Here is a 19,811-nt window from a genome sequence, read left to right on the forward strand (position 1 = left end):
CATTCTGAGGATGCCGGCCTCCGAGGGCCGGGCCAAAGCCTTCTCCACCTGCCTACCCCATCTCATCGTCGTCACCTTCTTCTTCTCCACAGGTGTGTTTGGCTACCTCAAGCCTCCCTCGCACTCTTCCTCGGTATTCGACCTGCTGATTTCCGTGTTCTACGCCGTGGTACCCCCGGCCCTGAACCCCCTCATCTACAGCCTGAGGAACCGGGATTTGAAAGCTGTTCTGTGTGCAGTCTTAAAAAGGAGATTCCCCCGGGCTCCTCTATAGGCCGAAATGTCCATTTCCTAGCGCTGATATTCAATCCGTCAGTCAATCAATCACTTTTACTACAGGACCGAAGCGTGCTGTCTGTGTTGTAGTAGGAGAGTAGCAAGGTGAGATAGGAGGGGGCAAGTTATTGAGGGCTTTATACCCAGGGGTGAGGAGTTTCCGTTTGATGCTGAGGTGGATGGGAAAACGCTGGAGGTTCTCGAGGAGTGGGGAAACATGGACTGAAAGGTTTTATAGAAAAATGATCCGGGCAGCAGAGTGAAGTGTGGACTGGAGTGCGGAGAGAAAGGAGGCATGGGAGGTCTGCAAGGAGGCTGATAAAGTAATCAAGGTGAGTTAGAATAAGAGATTGGATTAACGTGGTAGCAGTTTGGATGGAGAGGAAAGGGCAGATTTTAGAGATGTTGTGAAGGTGGGATCGACAGGACATTGTGATGGATTGAATTTGTGGGTTGAATGAGAGAGAGGAGTCGCGGGTAATGCCAGGGTTATGGGCTTGTGAGACAGGAAGAATGGTGGGTCATCTACGGTGATGGGAAAATCAAGGGGAGGACGGGGTTTGGAGGGGAAGATAAAGAAAAGATTTGGTAGGCACGTTTCCTGCCCACAAGGAGCTTACAGTCTAGAGGGGATTGATCAGAGAACAGGGAGACACGACACGAGTTCTAACACCCACCCAGTCACTGACCAGCTGTGTGACCTTGAGTGACCAACTTAACAATTCTGGGCATTTCTGTAACATGAGGATTTAATACATACTTTATCTTATGTTCTGAGCCTCTAACAGTCAGGGACTTATTCTGGGCTAATCATTTTGTTTCTACTCAGCACCTGTTACAGCCTTTTGCATTTAAGCTGTTAATAAAGACTATAATGATAATGTTGATAATTATAATTATGATAATTAATTATGGTTATGATCAGGAGCCCATGAATATATACTTCCTGGGTTAGATGCAGCTACCCCCTGCAAAGTTTTGCAGCAGTATATTAAAAGGGATCTTGTAATTGCCTTCTAGGGTATATTCCAGATGTGTTGATAATAATAATAATAGCAACTATTATTATTATTGTTATATTTGTTAAGCACTTTCTCTGTGCCAGGCACTGTACTAAGCACTGGGGTTGATACAAGCAAATCGGGTTGGACACAGTCCCCTGTCCCATGTGGGGCTTACAATCTCAATCCCCATTTTACAGATGAGGTAACTGAGGCCCAGAGAAGTGAAGGGACTTGCCCAGGGTCACACAGCAGACTAGTGGGAGAGCCGGGATTAAAATCCGGATGGATGGACCACAGTGATTCCCTGTATTGCTTTGATTTTTCCTAAATTATTGGGGGTAGGAGGGATAGACATTGACCTGTGGAATCGCGATCTAATATCCGAGACAGTTCAGCCTCCCAACTGTCCCAGGTCTGCGTGATTTTATCCAGTGTGCTGACCAAATATTCAATTAGTTGGTCTTTTAATAATAATAATAATGATAATGACATTTGTTAAGCGCTTACTATGTGCCAAGCACTGTTCTAAGCGCTGGAGAGGATACAAGCAGATCAGGTTGTCCCACATGGGGCTCACAGGATTAATCCCCATTTTACAGATGTGGTAATTGGGGATGAATATTGAGCCCCTTTTGGGATATAAACTTGGTCCAACCTGTTAGCTTGTATCGACCCCAGCGCAATGCTCTCTGAGGCAAGATTGTCCATCACACACTGATTCTATCAGACATCCCTCCGGACCCGGAGAAGCCTCCTTTCAGCCAGAAAAGATAACTGTTCACATGCACCGCTTTGTAGGGTGCCTTAGTGAGGTAAGGGATGCCAATATCAACACAAGGGGACTGTTTTTTTTTTCCAGAGAAAAAGGTGGGAAAATCTCCCCTTTATTATTCTCCCGATGGCGGCCTTCATGTCCCGGTTGGGTTCAGGGCAGGGGGAACCACGGTGTGGAACACGGACACCAGCAGGTTCACCGTCGAGGGGGAACCTGGTGGAGGCTTCAAGTAAGCACGGAAACAAGTCATGATGAAGAGAGTGATGACACCGAGGTGAGGCAGGCAGGTGGAGAAGTCTTTGGCCCGGCCCTCGGCAGCCGGAATCCTTAGCACGGCCCGGAAGATGTGCACGTACTAGATGACAATAGGGACAAAACAGGCGACTGCTAATGCTTTTCCGACGGCCACGCTCACGTCGATGGCGACGTGGTACTCGGAGCAGGAGATCTTCAGCAGGGAGAGGACTTCACAGAAAAACTGCCGGATGACGTTAAACCCGCAGTAGGGCAGGGAGAATGTCAAAGCTCGTAATAGGACCCCTAACAGCCCTCTGCTGACCCAGGAGGCAGCAGCCATCTTCCCGCAGGCCCCTTAGTCCATGATGGCCTCCTAGTGCAGGGGGGCGGCAGATGGCGACGTAGCAGTCGTAGGACATCGCCGTGAGGACAAAATACTCCGATGCGGCAAACAAGATCACCGGTAAGACCTGAGCCACAAAGTCTAGGAAGGAGATGGAGCTGTTATTAGTCAAGGAGATGGTGACAGATTTGGGGACGTGGGAGATGAGGCAGAGGTTGAGGACGGACATGTTGGAAGAAGGACATGGGAGTGTGGAGGCGCAGGTCGAGGGCAGTGACGGCGACGATGAGATAACCCGTCAGAGCCACCAGGTAGACCAGGAGGAGCAGCGTGGCATGGACCAGCTGCAGCTCCCGGACTTCTTAGAAGCCCAGCAGGAGGAATCCACTTACCATGGCGACATAGGGCGTTTTTAGGAGACCCCATTGACTTTCTGCAGTGGATGAGGGAGGAGTCAAAGTTAGAGTCCATTGATGGGGTGAGTGAAGAAACTGACGGGACATTTGCTGGTGATTCTCTATGGAGAGGAGACAGTTACTGAAATCAAAATGCTCTTTGAGTTCCTTATCCGGCAGGGATAAGGAATGATCCAGATTTTCACATTCTTTTGGTTGATTTAAAGGGAATTCCTGATATTCCCTCCCCTCCGCCACCCCAACAGAGTTGGTAGAAACATTCCCTGTCCACATCGAGCTTACAGTCGGGAGGGAGATCTTTTTCTATCTTCGTCTTCAACCCTCCCCACTGCCTGAACTTGTTCGCTGCTTCCACTACTCAATACTTTGCGTGCACACACACACACGCGCGCGCGCGCGCACACACACACACACACACACACACACACACACACACACACACACACACACACACACACCCCTCTTCTAGCAGAAGTAACCTAACTGCATCAGCTCCCGTAAGGTGGAAAATGAATTCATTCAGTCGTAGTTATTGATCACTTACTGTGTGCAGAATACTGTAGCAAATGCTGGGGAGAGTACAATAGTACAATAAACGGTCACATTTCCTGCCCACAACGAGCTTACAGTCTAGAGGAATAACGGATTGTAGTTGGGTTGATTTCACTGGCTTCAGTGCCATCCACTTGCTCTCCTCCTCGTTATCCTCTCTCTTCAACCAACCCTCCAAAAGGAACCTTCTTACCGTGACTCGTTTTCGATGCTTCCTCCTCCCACCTCTGGCTCCCACTCTTCCTTTAGCCTGGAATTGAAAACCCACCCTTTTCAATTCTCCAGCCCGAAGATATCCCACCGTCGAAAACCCTCTGGAATTCCACCTTCTCAAGGAGGATTTAGCTATTTCACTTCTTCCCACCATCTGTCAGTGACCACCTCCAGACTAAATGTACCCACAGACTCTCAGTATATTGATGGTGAGGGTACGGTTCATTACTCTAGACTGTAAGCTCCTTGAGGAAACATATCTACCAACTCATTTATATTGTATTCCTCCAAGCATTTAGTACAGTGCTCTGCACACAGAAAGCACTCAATAAATCACTCAATAAATGTCTCTGGTAGGTTGACTGATTAATGTCTGCTTTCCCTCTAGATGGTGAGCTCCTTGTGGGCAGGGAACATGTCTACCAACTCCTTTATAGGGTGCTCTCCTCACCACTCAGTTTAATGTTCTTCACACATTGAGCATGTAAAAATATAATTATCAAGCACTAATAATGATAACGATATTATTTGTTAAGCACTTACTATGTGCCAAGCACTGTTCTATGCACTGGGGGAGAGAGAAGGTAATCAGGTTGTCCTACCTGGGGTTCACAGTCTGAATCCCCATTTTACAGATGAGGTAACTGAGGCCCAGAGAAGTGAAGTGACTTGCCCCAAATCACCCAAAAGAGAAGCAGCCTGGCCCAGTGGAAAGAGCATAGGCCTGGGCTCTAATTCCAGTTCTGCCAATTGCTTGCTCTGTGACCTTGTGCAAGTCACTTATCTTCTCTGTGCCTCACTTCTCCTGCTCTCCCTCCTGCTCAGACTGTGAGCCCCATGAGGTACAGGGATTGTGTCCAACCTGATCAACTTGTCCAGTGCTTTGAATAATGTTTGACACATAGTAAGTGCATAGCAAATACCGTTAAAAAATAAAAAGAGGGAGAACCGTTATTAGACCCCAAGGCCTCTGACTCCCAGCCCTCTGACTCTATCCACTAGACCTCAGTGCTTCTCTCTTGCTTCAGCCCAGGATTTTGAGGGGGAAGTCCTTTGAGAAGGAATTGGTGATGAAGCATCTGGCTGGTGCAGTCTCAGTCATACCCTCTTGTCCCTGCCCGGTTGGTTGAAGTCACCACGGGCCAGGGCTGACTCCATGCCATAACGCCCTAGCCTGGCAGCCATAGTAGCCGGGATTTGGGCGGCGGATGGACGGGGCCGGGGGCTACCGTACGGGCGAATGTTTTCTCTCTGCTTGTGTACGCTGTCCTGGTTCCAACTCCACCCTGGACCCCGGGTATGAACGTCTTCCCAGAGTGACCCTCACACTCACATTGATTAGCCTGATGGTCCCTCCCCGCCCCGAAAGTGAACACTCCCCGAGAGTGAACCCTCGTTCACTCTCACGGGGCCAGCATGGGGCTGGGGACCACTGGCCCGCTGTGGGCTGCTCTGGTCCCCGCCCCCCCCGTCCTCGGACTCCTAGATGTAGTGGCCACGGAGGGACGGCAAGGAGCTGTCAGCCCTTCTGCTCTCCCGCGGACACTGAGACGTGCTTTCCAGACAGGGCCCCTGTCCCCTTAGGTAAAGCCACCAATACACTGAGGGAGGTCCCCGGAGGAACGGATCACGGCGGCTCATCCCCACAGTCTTCGTGTCCCCAAAGATATGAGGATCTGGTGATGGCACTTATCTGCAGGTTTCCCTGGCAACGGCGTCCTAACGGTTCCCCCTGTTAGTGACCATTTGTGTCAATGCGTGGGCGCTTCAGCTTTTCTCTTTTTTCTTCAGTGGTGCCTGATAAGTGCTTTCTATGTGCCAGGCACTGTTCTAAGTCCTGGGATTCGATACAAGCGAATCAGGTTGGACATAGTCCCTGTCCCACATGGGGCTCACAGTCTCAATCCCCTCAATCTCAATTTTCCAGATGAGGGAAATGAAGCCCAGAGAAGTGAAGAGACTTGCCCAAGGTCCCATAGCAGAAAGGTAACAGAGCCGTGATTAGATCTCTGGTCATTCTGACTCCCAGGTCCACGTTCTATTGACTAGGCCACGCTGCTTCTCTGAGTTTCATCTTGTTGTTGACCTCAATCATTTGGCCACTTAATTAGTTGTATTTTCTGACGTCTTCTGATTGCAAATCTAGAGAGAACGAGAAATGACTCTAAATCTATCCTAAGACCCTCCCCCGGGCTGGCATGGGGGCTCAACCCAGAGAAGCAACATGAAAAGCAGCATAACTTATTGGCAAGAGCCCGGGCTTGAGAGTTAGAGGATGTGGGTTCTAATCCCGCCTCCGCCACTTGTCTGCCGTGTGAATTTAGGCATGTCACTTAACTTCTCTGTGTCTCAGTCGCCTCCTCTGGAAAATGGGGATTAAGACTGTGAACCCCAAGCTGGACAAGCTGATTATGTTGTATCTACCCCAGCGCTTAGAACAGTACTTGACACATAGTAAGCCCTTAACAAATGCGATTATTTTTAGTGTTATTATTATTATCATCTTGGGAGTGGCTGAGGGGTTCTGAGAACGTGGTGATTGGAAGGAATCACTGATACTAGCAGGTTGTACACGACGGGAAAATCCCTGGTTTCAGAAGGAATAGGTTGCAACCTCGGGGTCGTCCTCTTCTATCTCAGAGCTGAGACACTGTACCAAACTGGGGTGAAGCAGTCACTGCATTCTCTCCTCTGAATGGCCCTGTCCCCTTTCAAAATATCTCAGTGATGGAAAATGGAGAAATAATTGGCCAGCCCACATTTCCTCCTTCTCACCTTCCAGTCCATCAGAGCACTGCTTTCTGCATCTTCAAAGCCCCTCTGTCATCCCACCACTTCCAGGATATCTTGCACGATTCATTTTTCTCCTCCCTAAGTCATCGTCTCCCAACTACCAATTGGCATCTTAGACCACCTTTTGATTTTTTGCACTCACACCCACCCATTGATTTTTTTAGACCATTTTTGCACTCAGACCCACTGGTATTGTTTTGTACATAGTGGCTTTTATAAAATTTCCTCTTGAAGCACATAGTCAATTGTTTACCATTCTTTCAATTCTCTTCTTCGTCCTCCCATTAATTAATTATGTGTCTATCTCCCCGGTTAGATTTTACTCTCTTGGAAAGCAGGGATAGTGTTTAATTTATTTTGATCTCTCTGAAGGGTGCACTATGGTACTTTACACCCAGGATGCATTTAACAAATATTGATTGATGGATGGATGAGTTGATAGATGGATGCATGAATGGGTTGTTGGATGGATGGATGGAAGGGTGGGTGGGTAGATGGATGGATGTGTGGATGGATTATCTGTTGTGTGACTTTAGGCAAGGCAATTCACTGCTCTGTGCCTCAGTTATCTCATCTGTAAAATGGGAATTGAGGCCGCGAACACCATGTAAGATAGGGACTGTGTAAAACCTGATTAGCTTGTATCCGTCCCAGCACATAGTACAATGCCTGGCACATAGTAAGCGCTTAACAAATACCACTATTTTAATGGATGGATGGATGGATGGATTGATGGATGGACAGACAGATGGGTAAACTGACAGACAGATGGATGGATGGATGGTCGGACTGATGGATGGATGGATGAACGAATGGATTCGAGGCTAGGATTTGATCAGTCAGATTAATTCATTCATTGATTCCATCGCATTTATTGAGCGCTTATGGTCTGCAGAGCACTCTTCTAAGGGTTTGGAAAGTACAATACAACGACAAATAGGGATAATCCCTGCACACAACGGGCTCCCAGTCTAGAAGTGGGGAGACAGGCATCAAAATAAGTAAATAGGCAGTCAAATGTGGGGAAAGGTTTCCATGATTGCGTCCCTTCTCCCTTTTCACCCTCCGATTTTCTGATTTTCATAAGCACCAAAAGTGATCTTAAAATTCAAAGAATTACTGTTATTGTAAATAGTAGTATCAACGCTATAATTATTGAATTTATGAAGAATTTATTTAAAAAAGACTGCCAAGTGCTGGAGTAGGCAAAACTAATCAGATCGGTCACTTTTCCTGACCCACGGGGGCTCAGATTGAAAGAGAAAGAGAGGGCACATATTGAACCCTGATTTTACAGAGAGACCTAGAGAGGTTACGTAGCTGAACCGAGGTGATACAGCCAGCCGGTGGTAGAACTGGGCAGACATTTCCAATCTCATGACTCCCAGCCACATGCTCATTCCACTAATCCATGATGCCTCCCAAACAATCACTTGTCATTCATTCATTCATTCATTCATTCATTCCATCATATTTATGCAGAGCACCGTCCTAAGCGCTTGGAAAGTACCATTAAGAATAAAGAGAGACAATCCCTCCCCACACCGGGCTTAGAGTCACACACATCTTATCAGCCTCTGTCATTGACAAATCCTCAGATGCTGGACTTTCTCTTGGGACAACTATTTTTATGGCTACCCCCACGGCCAGAATCCTGATGAGCAATGGGATAGTGAGCAAAAGGAAACACATTTTGTCCCTTAGAGGAGGGAGGAGAAATCTCCCCTTTAGGAGTCTTCATTTCCCGGTTCCTCAGGCTGTAGATGAAGGGGGGAACCACGGTATAGAACACGTACAACAGCAGGACCAGGGTAGAAGGGGAGTCTGACACGGGCTTAACGTAGGCAACCGCTCCACCCAAGAGGAAGACGGTGACGACAGCGAGGTGAGGCAGGCAGGTGGAGAAGGCTTTGGCCCGGCTCTCGGCGGCCGGCATCCTCAGCAAGGTTCGGAAGATGCGCACATAGGCGATGACGATGAAGACGAAGCAGATGACACGAAATTCTACCCACCTGTGATGCTCATTTCCATGGCGACGTGGTACTAGTAGCAAGAGATCTTCAGCAGGAAAGGGACGTCACAGAAGAACTGCTGGACGATGTTGGACCATCGGAAGCTCAGGGAGAAAGTTGAAGCTGAATACAAGACCCCAAACAGCACCCCGCTGAGTCAGAAGGCGGCCGCCATCTATTCACAGGCCGTGTTGGTCATGATGAGCTTACACCGCAGTGGGAGGCAGATGGTGGCATAGCGGTCGTAGGGCAAGGCCGTGAGGAGGAACAGCTCTGAACCACCAAACAGAACCACCAAAAACACTTGGGCAGTACAGCTCAGGAGAGAGATGGCTCTACGATCGGTCAAGGAGATGATGACAGACTTGTGGACTGTGACGGACATGTAGCACAAGTCGAGGATGGAAAGGTTCCTGAAGAAGAAGAAGTACGTCGGGGTTTGGAGGCTCCGGTCGAGGGCGGTGACGGTGACCATGAGGACATTCCCTGTCAGTGACACCAGTAGACCAGGACGAACAACGTGGAGTGCTCTGCACACAGTAAGCGCTCAATAAATACGATTGATAAATACGATTGATGATGGAGTAGACCTGTTGCAGCTCCCGGATCCCCGAGAATCCCAGGAGCAGGAATTCCCTCACAGTGGAGACGTTGGGCATTCTGAGGAGGCAGCATGGACTTTCTGCATCTGATGAGGGAAGAGCCAAAGTTAGAGTCCACTGATGGGATGACTGACGGAACTGACAGCACACTTACTGGTGATTCCAGCACTGCCACACACTTGCGCTACCATCCTACGTGTCTCTCAAGCCCATACCTTTGGTGTCATCCACGACTCCGCCCTCTCGTTCACCCCACACACCCTATCTGTCACCAGAACCTGCCGGTCTCACCTCCCCAGCATTGCCAAGATCTGCCCTTTCCTCTCCATCCAAACTGTTACCTTGCTGGTTCAATCTCTCATTCTATCCTGACTGGATTACTGCACCAGCCTCCTCTCTGATCTCCCATCCTCCTGCCTCTCCCCATTTCAGTCTATACTTCACTCTGCTGCCCGGATTATCTTTGTACAGAAACTCTCTGGGCATATTACTCTCCTCCTCCAGTGTCTGCCTGTCAACCTACGAATCAAGCAAAAACTCCTCACTCTCAGCTTCAAGGCTCTCCATCTCCTCTCCCCCTCTTACCTCAACTCCCCTCTCTCCTTCTACAGCCCAGCCCGCACCCTCCGCTCCTCTGTCGCTAACCTCCTCACTGTACCTCGTTCTCATCTGTTCCGTCGTCGACCCCCGGTTCACGTCCTTCCCCTGGCCTGGAATGCCCTCCCTACACATATCCGCCAAGCTGGCTTTCTTCCTTCCTTCAAAGCCCTACTTAAAACTCACCTCCTCCAGAAGGCCTTCCCAGGCTGATCCCCCTTTTTCCTCTCCTCCTACCCACACTCCCGCCATACCTCCTTCCCCTCCCCACAGCATATATATATATATATGTACAGATTTATTACTCTATTCTACTTGTACATATTTACTATTCTATTTATTTTGTTAATGATATGCATCTAGCTTTAATTCTATTTGTTCCGACGATTTTGACACCTGTCTACCTTTTTTTTTCGTTGTCTGTCTCCCTCTTCTAGATTATGAGCCCGTTGTTGGGTAGGGACTTTCTCTATATGTTCCCGACCTATACTTCCCAAGCGCTTAGTGCAGTTCTCTGCACACAGTAAGCGCTCAATAAATACGATTGAATGAATGAATGATTCTCTATGGAGAAGAGACAGTTATTGAATTTAAAATGATATCTGAGTTCACAGTGTAGACACTGAATATTTCTGGGGAATGATGTCGACTCCCTGCACAGGAAGAGGGAAGACTTCAATTCAGAGACATCGATGTTGGGGGTGAAGGAATAGGACTAATTCAATCAGTTCTATTTATTGAGTACCTATAAAGGACGTGGTATTAATACAAATAATCACTGTCCCCAGGGAGCTTCCATTCTTTTGGAAGCACCAAACTTCGAAACGTGCTAATGGGAAGAACACAGGCCTGGGAGTCAGAGGACCTGGGTTCTAATCCCATCTCCACCAGTTCTCTGCTGAAAAGCCATGAGTAAGTGACTTAATTTCCCTATGCCTCAGTTTTTTCATTAGTAATAAGAGGATTCGATACCCGTTTCCCTCCTACTTAGTCTGTGAATCCCTCGTGAGACACAGATTGTGTTCTACCAGACGGTCCTGAATCTCCCCCAGCACTTAATACTTTGCTTGGAACGTAGTAAGCGCTTAATATGCATTAGGAATATTATTTTTGGTTGAAGAGACTGAAACTAGAATGAATAGAGGATAGGAGAGGTCAGAGAATGTAAATATATGAACAGGACTGTAGTGAAATTTTTTCGGTGCTTTATGTCAAACAAGAAGGACCTTTATACATAAATTCATCCATTTAGTGGAGAGAGAATGAGCCTCGTAGACAAAAGGACGTGGATTCTAATCTTGTCTCCGCCCCTTGTCTGCTGAATGACCTGCGGCCAGTCGCTTACCTTCTCTGTGCCTCAGTTACCTCATCTGTAAATTGGGGATTTTGACTGAAAGCACCATGTGGGTCATGGACTGTCCAATCTGATGAGCTTGTATCCACCCCATTGTTTAGTACAGTACCTGGCATATAATAAGCACTTAACGATACCCTATAACAAACAACAAAAATAAAACCCACATATACACCAAGCTGATTCCATTTGACGACATATCAGCATTCCCACTCGCACACACACAGACACAAGCATATCTCATTCTAGTCCTTTCCTAAAGCATCACTCAGCCTACATCTCTCCTCTCCTTAACCTCCTCTCATGACAAATTGTGTCTTTTCACAAGCAACAAAAACTCACAATCGGCTTGAAGGCTCTCCACCTGTTAGGTTAACGAAATATTTCTTCAGTTAACCAACGAATAAGGTTCAGACCCGCGACTACAAGTCCCCTTTTTTCAGAGAAAGAAGCGCAGACACATAACGATATAGGTGTATCGTTACAATTTTAATAGAAGGACAATTTTAATAGAAGGAAGGGAATACGAAAGAAGAAAACAAATACAAAAAAAGGTTAAAACAAACACACACAATAAAGGGGTTACATCACCAATTCGGGGGAACACCAACTGCTGAAGTTTCATGCTGGGGAATCCCGGATTCAGCTTTCAGGGTCCCGAATGGGAGGGTCCCAAGCAGAGCGTCCTGTCCGTGGGTGAGATTCCGAGTTAGCTCCAACGTACGAGCCTTAATAAACCCTTTGCAAACCAAGAAGGTATTTTGCCAATTGCACAAGTTCCCGGGCGACTGGCCAGGTCACCTTGGGAAGATGTGTTTATTCAAGATGTTTCTGTACTGTGGGAAATGGCCCGTTTCCAGAGTACAGAGATAAGTTATTTTTCTTCTCCTTTGTTTTGCAATTGGTTATCTGTCAAGCCCAGTCGAGGTCGCCCAGCAGACAGGTCGGTCTAGCCGTTGCCAAATCGAAGCCTATACTTAATGTGCAAGAGTTTCTAAATTTACCCATCACCACCCTATGACTGCACTTCACCCCCTTTCCATCGTTCAACTCATCTTCTCAGCTCTCAAAGCAACTTTCTAGTAGTTACTCATCATCGACTATCCCGTTTCCATCCTAGCCTGGAACTCCATCTCTTATCGGCTCAAAATCAGAGAGACAACAGTTCTTTCTGAATTCTGAGCACCGCTAAAATCTCCACCTCTTCCAAACAGCTTCCCTGATTCATTTCCCAGCCCTCTAATCCCACTTGACCTAACTCAAGCGCGAATCAGCTCATTTCCATCCTCATTTAGTGGAAAAAGAATGGGCCCCGGAGTTCTCTTGACTGGGAACCCCTTGAGGGAAGCATACACATCTACCAGCTCTGTTCTATTGTACTCTCCCTAACATAGCAGCGGGAGTCAGAGGACCTGGGCTCTAATCCTGCCTCTGTCCCTTTGCTGCTGTGGGATCTTGGACAAGTCGCTTCACTTCTCTGGGCCTCAATTTCCTCATCTGTAAAATGGCACCTAATAATTGCATACTCATCTTTCCTTCTAGGAGGGGCAGGAAATGTGTCTGTAATGGTGTTCTAAAGTGGATAGGGCAAGGGCTTGGGAGTCAGAAGTACCTGGGTTCTAATTTCAGTTCTGCCTTGTGTCTGCTGTGTGACCATGGGAAAGTCATTTAACTTCACTGAGCCTCAGTTACCTCATCTGTAAAATGGGGGTTAAGACTGCGAACCCCATGTGGAACAAGTACTGTATTCAACCTGCTTAACTTGTATCTACCCAGGCGCTTAGGACAGTGCTTGGGACATAGAGCTTAACAGGTACTACTATTATTGTTACTCTCCAAGTGCTTAGTGTACACAATAAGCGCTCAATAAATACGTTTCAAGATTAATCGATCGATAATACATTATACTGTGTCAACGTAGCCCAGTAGGCTGGAAAGTTATTGAGGGCAGGGATTACATACAGCCTTTCCCACAATTTGTCTTCTCCCAACATTTGGAAAGAACTCCTACAGGGTGGAATTGCTGATAGTGCCAGTGGCTGTCCAAAACTGGCCACGCTCTCTCAGCCCTGCCTGTCATTGACCCTCTGAAAGGGATTCTGGAACCCACTAAAGGCCACAGTGACTGTCCACAGTGCTGACCCTGTCCTGGAGCACTGTAGCCCGGCGGGAATGGTAGCGAGGTTTGAGGAGGAAGGAGGAGAGGGGTGTGACCGTTGGGGTGTACTGAACTGGAAAACACCTCCCCTCCTGCTAGCACCCCTGACCCGTTGGGGGCCGCGGCCGTGGTCCGAACCCCAACATCGGCCCCAGACTAGCTCCATCTCTTCCACCCTCATCCTCGTCCTCCCCACCCCTCCATCCCACTCACCCCTGGTCACTCTCACCAGAGCAGCATGGGGCTGGGGGTCGCTGACCTCTGCAGGGCTGGGCTGGTCCCTTCTTTCCCCTCAGACTCCTGGGTGCGGTCAGCCAGGAAGGAACAGAGAGGAGCCCTCTATCCCTCTCCGCTCTGCCTCATACCCCGACAAGCTCTCCAGACGGGCCCTCATCGCTGTAGATAAAGCAGGAGCTGTTCCCGTGGTGATCCCTGGAGGATGGCTTAGGGGCCCTGCCGAGGGACCTCGTGGCCGGGACAAGCCAAGGACCCTCTGGTCACGTGGTTCCCGAGGCTCCTGGGAGACGAGGGCCCGGTCCCTGTACCGTCAGCGATGGTGCCGGCCCTCGGGGTTCCTGCGGAGACAGTGGCGTCACTATCCCAGCGTTCCAACGGTTCCTGTTTTCAATGACCGTTTTAGTCACTGTGAATGGTTTTACCTTTGTCTAATTCCCAACCTGAGACACTCAATCTGTCAGTCTATCAGCCCACTGTAACTTTTGTTTCTGGCCTTTTTGAAGCGCTTACTGTATGTCAGGCACTATACTAAGTGCTGGAGTAGTTACAAGCTAATCAGATTGGACAGAGTCCATGTCCTCACTGGGGCTCACATCTCAATCCCCGTTTTACAGATGAGGGAACTGAGGCACGGAGAAGCTAAGCGACCGTGCCCAAGGTCACACAGCAGACATTTGGTGGAGCCGGGATCAGAACCCATGTCCTTTTGAATCCCAGGCCCGTGCTCTTCCCACTAGGCCACGTTGCTTCTTCTGACTTGACCCAGTCGCAAATCCGTTGAAGCTCTGCTCATACTGACAATATAAACTATATTCTTGATTCAAGCATTCATCCTCTTTCTCATCTTTGTCTTCTCTCCTTCTAGCTCCTTATCTTCCCACCCAAACTCTGTCCTCCACCTGACTGTCCCATCACTGTCGATGGGACCACCACTCTTCCTTGTCTCACAAGCTCAAAGCCTTGGGATTATACTTCACTCCTCTCTCTCATTCAACACACATATTCCATCAATCACAAAATCCTCTCCGTCCTACCTTGACAACATCCTTAAAATCCACCCTTTCCTCTCCATCCATACTACTACGACATTAATACAATCATTCATCATATCCCACCTAGATTACTGCATCAGCCTCCTTGTTGACCTCGCAGACTCCTGTCTCTCCCCATTCCAGTCCATACTTCACTCTGCTGCCACAGACCAGTTCATTGATCTTCTCCTCTCTCAGACCCTGTTTCTTCGGGAAGGTCACATCTCCTCCAAGAGGCCTTCCATGATTAAGCCTTATGCACGGAAGCCTTCCCACAGTATTCCATTCCATTCATTCAATCGTATTTATTGAGCGCTTACTGTGTACAGAGAACTGTACTAAGCGCTTGGGAAGTACAAGTCGGCCAACATATAGAGAGGGTCCCCTACCCCAACAGTGGGCTCACAGTCTAGAAGGGGGAAACAGAGAACAAAACATATTAACAAAATGAAATAAATAGAATAAACATGTACAAATAAAATAAATAGAAAATATATAAAGTGTTCACATTTACAAAACGTGCCGTTTATTTGGCTTTGTGAAAAACGCGAGCAAACTCGTAACGTTGAATCCCTGGGGCCCGGCCCCCCGTTTTGGAGCAGCGAGACCCCCCAGGTTTGTGAGTCACGAGTCAGTCTCTGGGGTATGGTGAGACCGGCGGGTTTCTACGTGGGGTTTCAGGGCGACTGACCGCAGAGGATGAGCGGAAGGTCTTCAGGCCCGGGCTCTGGTCAACCCGAGGTCAACGCAGTCGGATCCATCTGGGGGGTGGGGGAGGCTCACGGTCCACTGTCGACCGTGTTCGGGGCACCCCCTTCCCCCCGCTTTCCGTGCCCCGGCCCGAGGCCCCTCCCCGTGGGAGCTGCCGGGACAAGCGGAGCGTCTCTGGTCTTTGACCGGAAAGGGCCCAAGTAGCATGGGGGAAGGACGACACGCTCCGGCCCCTCACCCGCCCGCTTCCTCGTGCACCGTCCCCCTGGCATCGGGGCGCCTCGGCCTGCTCCGAGCCGTCTACACTAGCGGAAGACAGGGAAGGGCAGGTGTGGACATATGCGACCCGTAATTCATTTATTTATATCAATGTCCCTCTCCCCCTCTAGACTGTAAGCTCAATGACGGCAGGGAACGTGTCTACCAACTCATATTGGTCTATTGGACTCTCCCAAGCACTTAGTATAGTGCTCTGTCAATTAAATTAGTGAGCTCGTTTTTGGGTAGGGACCGTCTCTGTATGTTGTTGACTTGTACTTCCCAAGCGGTAAGTACAGTGCTCTGCACACAGTAAGCGCTCAATAAATACGATTGAATGAATGAATGAATATTAGTGTCTGTTTCCCCCTCGAAACTCTAGTCTCACTGTGCGGAGGGAGTGTGTCTACCAACTCTGTTGTATTAATTCAGTCGTATTTATTGAGCAGTTACTGTGTGAAAAGCACTTTACTAAGCGCTAGGGAGAGCACAATATAGCAGTAATTAGCTTAAGCACTTAGTACAGTCCTCGGCATAGAGTGAACCCTCAATAAATACCATTGATGATGATGATGATGATTATACTCTACCAAGCACTTAGTGCAGTGCTCTACACACAGTAAGCACTCAAGAAATACCATTGATGATGATGATTGTCCTCTCCCAAGTGCTTTCTACAGTGCTCCGCACACCAGTAAGCGCTCAATAAATACCATTGATGATGATGATTGTACTCTACTAAGCTCTTACTACAATGCTCTGCACACAATAAGCGCTCAAGAAATTGCTTTAATTGATTGCTAGATACAATCTCTGCCTACAAGGACAGTTACCTTTTAACTCTTTTAACTCTCTCAAAGTTTCTCCTACCCAAATTCACCAATTACTTTGCTAAGGAAATTGAAATCATCCAGCGGAGTCTCCCCTAAACTCCACCCCATCCCCTTTCCACCTCATTCATTCATTCATTCAATCGTATTTATTGAGCGTGTACTGTGTGCAGAGCACTGTACTAAGCGCTTGGGAAGTACAAGTTGGCAACATATAGAGACGGTCCCGACCCAACAGTGGGCTCACAATCTAGAAGGGGGAGACAGAGAACAAATTAAAACATATTAACAAAATAAAATAGATAGAATAAATATGTACAAATTAAATAAATAAACAAATAGAGTAATAAATACGTACAAACATATATATATATAAACAGGACCACCAGAACGACTCAAGCCGCACAGCCCCAATATCAGATATACAGGTGTTCTGGGGAGGGGAAGGGGGTACGAAGAGGGTGATGGGGGGAGGAGGGGGAGAGGAAGGAGAGGAAGGAGGGGGCTCAGTCTGGGAAGGCCTCCTGGAGGAGGTGAGCTCTCAGTAGGGCTTTGAAGGGAGGAAGAGAGCTAGCTTGGCGGATGTGTGGAGGGAAGGCATTCCAGGCCAGGGGGATTGCGTGGGCCGGGGGTCTACGGCGGGACAGGCGAGGCACGGTGAGCGGATTAGGGGCAGAGGAGTGGAGGGTGCAGGCTGGGATGTAGAGGGAAGGACGGGAGGTGAGGTAGGAGGGGGCGAGGTGATGGAGAGCCTTGAAGCCGAGGGTGAGGAGTTTTTTGTCTGATGCTAAACTCCCTCCCCTCCCTAGAGCCGCTTTCCCAGGCGGGATTTTTAAATGGTATTTGTAAAGTACTCGCTATGTTCCAGACTCTGTACTAAGCGCTGGGGTAAGTACAAGATAATCAGGTTGGACATAATCCACGTCCCAGTGGGGGCTCCCTGTTTTAATCCCCCATTTGATGGATGAAAGTAAACGAGGCCTAGAGAAGTGAAGCGACTTCCTCAGGGTCAAACGACAGACAAGTGGTGAGGCTGGAATTAGAACCCAGGTCCTCCTGACTCCCAAGCCTGGGCTCCTTCCACTCACTTAATTTCCCAACTGCTTCCCAAATCTTCACCCCACTTGTAATGGGAAAATATAATAATAATAATAATAATGATAATAATAATAATAATGGCATTTATTAAGCACTTACTATGTGCAAAGCACTGGTCTAAGCGCTGGAGAGGATGAAAGGTGATCAGGTTGCCCCTCGGGGGGCTCACAATCTACATCTCTGCTCTTGCTCTCTCCCCCCTCCCTCCAGGCTCACATCTCCTCCTGCCTTCAGGACATCTCCATCTGGATGTCTGCCCGCCACCTAAAACTCAACATGTCCAAGACTGAACTCCTTGTCTTCCCCTCCCAAAACCCTGCCCTCTTTCTGACTTTCCCAACACTCTTGACGGTACTACCATCCTTCCCGTCTCACAAGCCCGCAACCTTGGTGTCATCCTCGACTCCGCTCCCTCGTTCACCCCTCATATCCAAGCCATCACCAAAACCTGCCTGTCTCAGCTCCGCAACATTTCCAAGATCCGCCCTTTCCTCTCCATCCAAACAGCTACCCTGCTCGTTCAAGCTCTCATCCTATCCCGTCTGGACGACTGTATCAGCCTCCTCTCCGATCTCCCATCCTCTTGTCTCTCCCCACTTCAATCCATACTTCACGCCGCTGCCCTGATTGTCTTTGTCCAGAAACGCTCTGGGAACGTTACTCCCCTCCTCAAAAATCTCCAGTGGCTACCAATCAACCTACGCATCAGGCAGATGTTAATAAACATGAAAACCAATTGGTGAACATCCTAAATGTGGCCTTCCAAGCTCATGTTACAGTGCTTAGCATTTAGTAGGTGATTAATAAAGTCATTTATTACTACTACAGGGAAAGCTCTGCTTAATATTTGGTAGGACACAAGTACAATATCTCTACTATGAATCATTTTGATCATCAATCATCATCGTACTGTACTAAACGCTTGGGAAGTACAAGTTGGCAACATATAGAGACGGTCCCTACCCAACAGTGGGCTCACGGACTAGAAGGGGGAGACAGAGAACAAAACCAAACATATTAACTAAACAAAATAAATAGAATAGATATGTATAAGTAAAATAAATAGAGTAATATATATATACATATATATTATGTATATATCTATATCTATATCTATATCTATATATATATACACACACATATATACAGGTGCTGTGGGGAAGGGAAGGAGGTAAGACGGGGGGATGGAGAGGGGGATGAGGGAGAAAGGTAGGAGGGGGCTCAGTCTGGGAAGGCCTCCTGGTGGAGGTGAGCTCTCAGTAGGGCCTTGAAGGGAGGAAGAGAGCTAGCTTGGCGGATGTGCGGAGGGAGGACATTCCAGGCCAGGGGGGATGACGTGGGCCAGGGGTCGACGGCGGGACAGGCGAGAACGAGGCACGGTGAGGAGATTAGCTGCAGAGGAGCGGAGGGTGCGAGCTGGGCTGTAGAAGGAGAGAAGGGAGGTGAGGTAGGAGGGGGCGAGGTGATGGAGAGCCTTGAAGCCCAGGCTGAGGAGTTTCTGCCTGATGCACAGATTGATTGGTAGCCACTGGAGATTTTTGAGGAGGGGAGTAACATGCCCAGAGCGTTTCTGGACAAAGACAATCCGGGCAGCAGCATGAAGTATGGATTGAAGTTGGGAGAGACACGAGGATAGGAGATCAGAGACAAGGCTGATGCAGTAGTCCAGACGGCATAGGATGAGAGTTTGAACGAGCAGGGTAGCAGTTTGGATGGAGAGGAAATGGCGGATCTTGCCAATGTTGCGGAGCTGAGACCGGCAAGTTTTGTAGTGTACCCTAACATAGAATAGAATAAAAATGGGGGTTCCTGGATCTCATGGTGCTTATGATCTGTGATTTGTATTTTTATACTTGTCTCTCTAGTTAGACCATTGGACTGGTAATTGTGACTTTGCTATTCTATACTTTCCAAGATTCTAGTAATCATTCATTTATTCATTCAATTGTGTTTATTGAGCACTTAATGTGTGCACAGTGCAGTATTAAATGCTTGAGAGAGTACAATATAACAATAAACAGACACAGTCCCTGCACACAATGAGTTCACAGTCTAAAGGGGACAAACATCAACATAATAATAATGGTACAATAGAACGCATCAAGTGAGTGTTCAATAAATACTATCAATTTCATTACAACATTGCAACAACTACTATTAAAACTACACTAATAACAGTAAATAATAAAGATGGTGATGATAATAACAATAAGAATAAGGATAAGAATGATAATAAAAAAGGCAGTAGAGTTGTTCCTTAGTTCAAATATTTTTATGATATTTTCTAAGTGCTTATCATTTGGCAGGCACTGTA

The sequence above is a fragment of the Tachyglossus aculeatus genome, unplaced genomic scaffold, assembly GCF_015852505.1.
Source record: "Tachyglossus aculeatus isolate mTacAcu1 unplaced genomic scaffold, mTacAcu1.pri scaffold_148_arrow_ctg1, whole genome shotgun sequence".
NCBI lineage: Eukaryota > Metazoa > Chordata > Mammalia > Monotremata > Tachyglossidae > Tachyglossus > Tachyglossus aculeatus.